Source organism: Belonocnema kinseyi, chromosome 6 (genome assembly GCF_010883055.1).
Source record: "Belonocnema kinseyi isolate 2016_QV_RU_SX_M_011 chromosome 6, B_treatae_v1, whole genome shotgun sequence".
Lineage (NCBI taxonomy): Eukaryota > Metazoa > Arthropoda > Insecta > Hymenoptera > Cynipidae > Belonocnema > Belonocnema kinseyi.
The window spans coordinates 2071936-2080103 of record NC_046662.1 but is presented as its reverse complement, the minus strand read 5'-3'; the positions used below and the strand labels follow the sequence as shown (position 1 = coordinate 2080103).

Sequence of the window (8168 nt, the reverse complement as noted above, 5' to 3'; positions counted from 1 at the left end):
TTAATTTTCGGATTTTCAAACACAAAAGATTCCATGTAAATCAAAAATACTTTTTTACACTCTCATATGACTCACTGAGTCACGCTAAAACCACCTTAAGGGAGAGAGAGATTCCGAACTGCTTCCTTTGAGAGTGAGCGAGAGGTGGTGAGGTTCGTTCCCTCAATGCTAGGCCTTCCAGTATTCCGGTAATCCAGTATTCAGGTATTCCGGTGCTAAGGTGCTAAGGTGAAGAATCAGGAAGCTCCAATCCTCTCTACAGAAGTAAAGTAGGCTTCCTGATGCTCCCGATAAAGAGAAAAGAAAAACGAAACCAGCATAAAAAGCCAAGGAACATAAGTTCACAAGAGAAACAATTTTAACGGTAACAATTTTTGGTCGAGACTACCTACCCTTTTGTAGAATTTTAGTAGTAACCGCCTCGCTCCATTCTCACCAGGAACGTGCCTTGGATCTCGGAGGACCAACAGAAATAACCCATTTTATTCTTAATGAGTAGTCTCAGCCATTGTACTCCGGATGTCAGAAGGATTAGTGATAAAAGGTATCCGGAAGCTTATGTAAGGACTTGAGACGTGAAAATCTGCTGAGGTTGAAGGTGGGGTTGGATCTAGTCGATCATTTAACTCGATATTAGAACTCTGCGTGGCTTTTTCTCGAGACCGCGAAATTAGGAAATTTATAAAAAACCAAAAAAATAAATAAATAAGACAGCCCTACATTCTCAAACTTAAAGCTACAAACATATAAAATGAATTAGCAAGGCAGTAAAGTAATACATCAAATGAAACAATAATAACTTGAGAGTAAAAGAAAGCAGAGGAGTCTGAAGTTTATTATTCTTCGTATGACACAAGAACTTTTATTAAGATTTAATTTATGCAAACTAGAATTTGTGAGTTGCAGAAAATATGCAACGTCATACCATTATTAAATAATACGTGCCAAACTAACAATTTTGTGCGTGTTTTATTAATTTTCTTTGCTAAAATTACTTCCAGAATATCTGTTGTCAACAAAGAAATAAGAAAAAATGTAATTAAGCTAATTTTACATTGTTTATGTACTATTCATTAAAAATTTTATGGAATAAATTATCTAAAGCGTTATTTTTTCGAAATTCATTTTTGTGTATTTTCGGGAATATTTTTTGTATACAGTTAATGTCCCTCAAACGAAACAGGAAAATTCCTGTTAGTTTTTTTTATAATGGATTAAAAAAAATCGCTTTTTGGTATCTAGATTATGGGTCCGCGTTCTAAACCTGTTAACTGCTCATGAACAATTAGTAAACATTTTTATAGTTTAAAGTTATTTTAAAAGTACAGGAAATTTATGAATTTGTTATTCAAGAATTTCTAATCTCTGTCCAATTCGTGAGTTTGGTAATTTTTTAAATTACTGCGACAAAATATTTTGTTTTCCTTTCTTAGTATTTCAGTACACAATAAAACTGTTTACTTCTGGGAAACGTACGCTTGATAAAAAAAAATATGCAAAATTTATGAATTGCTTTTTTTAATTTCTTAATCTATGTCGAAGTGATAAGTTTGATTAATTCCAAAAATTCAACTGTTTTAACGCTATTCCTTTGACGGAAACCTTATTTGTTGCTAAAAATTTGTTGAAAATTTCGCTTGACCCAAATAGGACCCAATAAACAAAAAACTATGTTTTTACGTGTTATCGTTAATTATCAGCAATTTCTGTAGTCGATTTCATGAAAATAATTACTAGTTGACAATTTTAATATATTCCATGAATTTTTAAACAATTTTTTATTTTTTAAATTGTTCAAATAGTCACATTGTATTTTTGAAAAAATCTTCTACTCCAAAAAATGACTAAATTTTCCATCCCATAAAAAAGAGATTTTAGAACAAATTTTTCAGAACAAAGTAACTATTTAAGTAAGTCACATTTATTTAAACAATTGGAAATTATTTCAAGATTCATGTTGGATATTCAAGTTGTCCAGTTCTAATTATTCTTCTTTCAAAAATGGCAGAAACTACTGAAAAATAGGAATATTATGTAAAATGTAGTTCTTTTTATATTTTTGGGTCCCATTTGGAGTGCTTAGGGGGGGGGGGGGGGGGGGGGGGGGGGGGGGGTCACGTTTCGATGAAACCCCGAAAATTATGTTGTATGCGGGATACAGATTTCCTCTCTAACAATTGGCGGTCTGAATGATTCATTTTCTACGATAGCCACAAGAATGAAGGGAGACGATTTCCCCCACTTTGCTCCTGCGAAGACCAGCCTCGTGTAAAGTCGAAAATGCGTGAGCATAAACCGAGCTCGCCCGAACTTCACGAATGTCGATCTAATCAGCTGCCCCCAGACCTGCCAGATCGAGCCTAAGATTTATTCCCACCATAGGTCTTCTATTTATATCTCGATCCACATTTGAAAGTAATTAAAGAAGCTGGCGATTCTGATGTTTCACGTGATTCTTAATTTCATGCATGAGTCGATTTTGAGGTTATGTTTTTCAGGTGTATATAATATGGATATTATATTATTAATGTTAATTTTATAATTATAAAATTTTATATACATATTAATGACTGGTTGAATATCTTTTAATAGAAATTTCTTAATTGTTTGAAATTCCTGTAAATTATAAAAATAAATTGAAAATTCCTTGACATCTTTTAAAACATTCTCAAATATTTAAAATCCTTAAAAATCTTTTGAAATCTCTTGAAATTTTGTAAAGTTTCAGATTAAAATTTAAAAAAGAGAAAAGTTTGAATACGTTAAATGTTGAAATGTTTGTAGATTACAGTTTTAAAAATGGGATCAATAAAAATTTAAAGCTTTCAAAATTTAATTTTCAAAAAATTTCAACTTTTCAATAACAATAATTTGGCAATCTCTGAATGAAATTATTTCAGACTGAAATTTAGAAAACAGAACAATTTCAACAAGGGAAAAATTTTAATGTTTGTAGATTAGTTAAACTATTAAATTAAAGAGTTGATAAAAATGACTCGAGATAAAGTTTAACTATTTTTAAACGTTTTTGTATATAATTATATATATATATATATATATATAATTATTAATTTTTAAACACACTTTTAAATTTTGAACGCTCTCAATTTATTTATGATTACTAATTTTTGGTCAATAATATTCTGAGTATACAATTCAAATTTTGAAGACTTGAATTCCATCGAGTTGAAAATTATTCATATTTCATAGTTGAAAACATAATTTTTAAAGTTTTGAATTTTTTATGATTTTAAGTATTTTAAATATTTGAGGATGTTTTAAAAATTTAAAAGATGTCAAGGAATTTTCATCTTATTTTTATAATTTTAAGGAATTTCAAAGAATTGGAAAGAAGTACTTTGAAAATCTAAAAAAAAAAGCTCAAGGTATGTCAAAATATTTGGAAGGCATTGAAATATTTGAGATTATTTAAAAATGTTCCAAGGAATTTTCAATTGATTTCAATAATGCAGTATGAGATTGTAAAAGATTTGAATTCTTTTATGTTATTTTTTAATTTTCAAGGAATTTTTCAGAGATTTCAAAAGATTTTAAAGGATTTCAAATGTTTTATGATTTTTAAAAAGATGTCAATGAATTTTCAATCCATTTTATAATTTAAAGGAATTTCAACAAGAAAATTAATCTTTTTTGTCGAAAATTTAACTATAATTAAACTTTAATTTTTGTATAGAAAATTAGACTTGGTGGAAAATAAATTTCTTTTTTTCAAAGTTCATGTCTTTTGTAAAAAATGCCTGTTTTTAGTATAGAATTCAGTCTTTTCAACGAACTAAATGGATTCGTGATTAAAATGGATGAATTTTTTTAAAATAAGATAATTCTCTACAAAAAAAATGAATTTTTAAATGAGACAGTCAAATTTTCAAGAACAAAAACTCAGAAAAAAGGTTCAAGTTTTAAATTTAAAAAAATTTCAACCGAACATGATACATTTCAGGGTTCAGTATACACAAATTTATACAATTAAATTTAAAGTTGAGTTTTTGTTCAGGTCAAAAACAATCAGATTCTCAACAAAATAGTTCAGTTATAAATAAAAAAATTATTTTTTAACGTCAAATGTAAATTTTAGACTATAAATGAAACTGTTAAATTTTCAATTTAAAAAATCAGTTTTTAAAATTTATCTTTTTTTGGTAAAAATTTATTCTTCTTGCTCAAAGTCCAGATATTTTAATTAAGAATTCAAGTAATTCGTTAAAAATCCACCTTTTTAGTAAAAATTCTTTTCTATTGATATAATATGATTTGTTTAGATAAAGATTAAACATTCCATTTTTCGATCAAAATTAATCATTTTAGTACAAAATTCAATTATATTGTGAAAATATTTTCCTCTTCGCAACAAATGTTTTTTTTAGTTCGCTTTTGCTCTAAGCGTGTCATATGTATTTCTTCTAACGAAAAATATAATTTCATTAATTTGAAAACATAATTGTATAACAGATATTATTTTCATCGCGAGTGCCCTATTGAGAGACAATGCTTTGAAATCTCCTTCGGGTAACGCGGAGGCTATAAAGTGGGGGTTACGTTCGAGCGTAGTTGAGGAGAAGGCGTCCTAATGAGAGGCTCAAATGTATTTTTTTTTTAATCAGTAAAATCAATCAATACTAAAGAAGTTATAAATTATTGTAAGTTACATTTTTTAAATATAATGCACTTCTTAAAGTGATTTATTCAAATTTATGTTAAAAAATTGTTTAAAAAGCTGTCCAAAAACGCAACAGAAAAGGTTTCATTTTGACGATAACTCCTTATATATTTTGTGTGACTTAATAAATGTCAAAGAAGGTTTCAAATTATTTACACATTCCATGATTTCCACAAAATAAGGCACTACTGGGGTTATGATAATATAAATTTATAATACAAATTTTTTTTGGGTCTTTTTTCATTTTAAGAACACTTTAAAGCGAGTTCCAACTTGATAACGAACTTTTTTTCTAATTCAAAGGAATTGCAGAATGTCCCAGAATAGACTCAGTATTTTAAAGTCCTTAGATTTTCAGGAAATAATGCACTAATTCCGAGTCCGATTAAGTTTCTGATCAACGTTGCGGTTTCCAAAACTTTTTTTTTGCATCTTTGGACCAAGATATTGTGAACTTTTTTTTAAATTTTACCTCGCAAAGTCGTTAGGTTACATTTTTATATTATTTTTATGAACATTAAAGACGTTATCTACGTAAAAAAATTTTAAAGAAATATTAATAATGAAAACATACAAATTTTGATTAGCTATTTATTTTCCTATATTTTTTGAACATTTTAATGCTCATTATAATACTTATTGTATTATTTTTAAGAAAATTAAATAAAAAAATTAATAGATTTTAAAGATTTAAAAAATTAAATAAAAGTCTAAACAAAAGATTCTAGAAGATCTACAATAAATTTCTTTATTTTATAAAATTTTACAGAATATTAGGCAAAATTGATTATTTATGGGAGATTTTCTGCAATTTTTAGAAAATTTTTTTAAAAGCATTGAAAACATAAGAAAATTTCCTTAAAATCTGCTGAATTTCCAATTGTTTTGATAAAATTTGTTTACTCTCTTAAAGCGTTTCCAGATTCTTTTAAAGCTTCTGATGCTAATTTTTGTAATCGGTAAAAATCTAAACTTCTAAACATCTTCTAAATTTTACCTTCTTTTTTAATTTCTTTAATTCTAATAAACATTTCTGGAATCTACTTCTTTTTTTATATTTAAATAAATTATTCAATCTTACCGAAATAAAACATTTCGCTTTAAAATCTTCCACACACTTTTTGAAATTTTAGAAAATTGTTTAATATGTTAAAACACATTTTTTAATTTTTTCGTAAAGTTCATTTTCAAAATATAAAATAATTTTACATTTTCACGCGAATAATAGGAAATTTCTATTTTCTGTTATCTTTTTTGACATTTTAAGCCTTCTAATATGTATAAATTAATTAATTTTTTTGATTTTTTTTTAATTTTGCAAAATTAAAGTGATTGTTTTTAAAATCTTCCAGATTCTTCTTTGTTAGTTAAAGCCTTGGCTGAAATAGCGTTGTATCAATACCCATTTTGTATCCATGAAATTATATGTATTTGATTTTTTCTTTTAACTGTTGCTTTATTCCACATTCGTTTCAAAGTATCGACAACAAATTTAAAAATTGAATTTGGCGAATTTCAATCAATGCAAACAAAAATAATATGGTTAGATCATTTACAAATTTAGTCCGACACATTGTAAAAAATACAAATGTAATTTCTTGTTTTCTCATTAAAGAAGTGAAAGAAAAACACTCAATTATTCGTATAATTGTAACTTGAAGTTTAATTTTTTTTCTTATAAAACTAATTTAAACATATTTTTTTAAGTACAATTTCGGATAACTATCACTTGTTTATTTATTTTATTATTTATGAATATAATATTTAATATTGCCGTTTCTAAAGTTTTCAATTCAGCCTCTCTCGCCCTTTTATTATTTCCCGCGTTCCACTCTAATAAATTTTAATTTCTTTTTTTTTACCTTTATTTTGATGAGAAGATTTTAGAATGAATCATTTAATTGAGATACTTTAGGGTAAAGGGTACCAAAGAAGAAATTAATTAACATATGAATAACGGGGAGTCCTCGAAGAGGTGGCTGGACGGGACCGGGTCAGGGTTAAAAGCGTTGAATTATTTAGAGTGAACCAATACTAGTGACTTTGATACTTCTTGAAAAAGCGAACCGAAAATGGAAGTCACTAATAGGGGTTGATTTGATTAATCAAAACTTCTTTTATGATTTACAAGGAAACTGGCTAAAATGATTATTAGGGATTCAGATTTAGAGTTAAAAGTGTTGATTTGTTTTCGGTGAATCAATATCAGAAACTGGGATCCTTTCAGAAGCCGGAAAACTAATATGGAAATTACTGATATGGATCTCTTCGATAAATCAAGACTTCTTTATGGTTTACGGGAAAGCTGATTAAAGTTATTAATAGTGACTCAAATTTAGAGTTAAAGGTGTTGTTTAATTTCAAGTTAATCAATAGTAGAAACTGGGATTCTTTCAGGAGAAGGAAACCCAATTTGGAAGTTGCTGATATGGATCACTTTGATAAATCCAGACATCTTTTTGGTTTATTTTCTACAGGGAATCCGAGCAACTTGGCTTATACCGCTCACAAGGCTTAGTTGGCTTGGTCTTGTTAGATTGTTCACTGCTGCCCTCGTTATTTTTCTGTTCATGCCTTTCTTTGGTACCCCAGGAAGGATAAAGGGTAGACGAAGGGATAATGAAGGCGTTATCTTAAATAATGAATAGCGGGGATACACTCATTCAGCTTGTTACAATTTACTGAACTACTCGCGATTGGTGACTGGACAGGTTTGTTGATGGGACTACAACTGTTCTTCAGGCGGGGGGTGGGGGGGGGGAGCTGGTGAGAAATCCTTAAGGTGATCGCACAAGAAAATACGTCTGCAGTATACTGGAAACGGCACACGGATGAGCCGTCCGTGCACGCGCAGAGAGCGCCAACCAATCGTGTGCGATCTGTTGCGCTGCTACGCTGCGAGCTGGTTGCGTACCGTTCACTTGTCGGACCGCCGCACAGTGGGGTGAAATCAGAAAACGAGGTTCAAAATGACATTTAGAACGCAATTATGTACCGATTTTAGAATTTTTTTTTTGAAAAATTCAGAACTAAATTTTTCAGAAAAAGGTGAGAGTAGATTTTTTATTTTTTTGTTTATTTAATTTTTATTTTAATGCAAACATCGAAAAAAATGTCGATTTTTCTAATTTCATTTTTTATCTTCTAGACAAAATTTTTCTTATACTTCTCGTCCCTTGAATTTAGTGCACAGGGGTGTAAGAAATATAAAAAAATTCTTAACTTGCATAGTTAATTGTTATTAACAAATTGTATTAACAAATACTCGACATTAAGGGTTATTCGGCTTCAACGTATATTTCTGCTCTGAAATCGCTTGCTTTCATTGTGAGGATGATAAGTGAATATTTAAATTTATCATTAAATGTTATTTGTTTATTTTATAAGTAAATTATATAAACAAATTCACATTTTGGCCGTTTTTAGGCGAAAAGAAACCGTTTTTTCTTCCTATTGTATTGCAATTATGTTGGCAGTGATTTTTTCGAAA

General features: G+C 28.5%; 1 protein-coding gene across 5 annotated transcripts in view; it reads right to left on the bottom strand.

Moving 5' to 3' along the window:
- The window catches only part of LOC117175233, a 58043-nt gene that overhangs the window by 19264 nt on the left and 30611 nt on the right, over positions 1-8168 (bottom strand). The window lies entirely within an intron of this gene.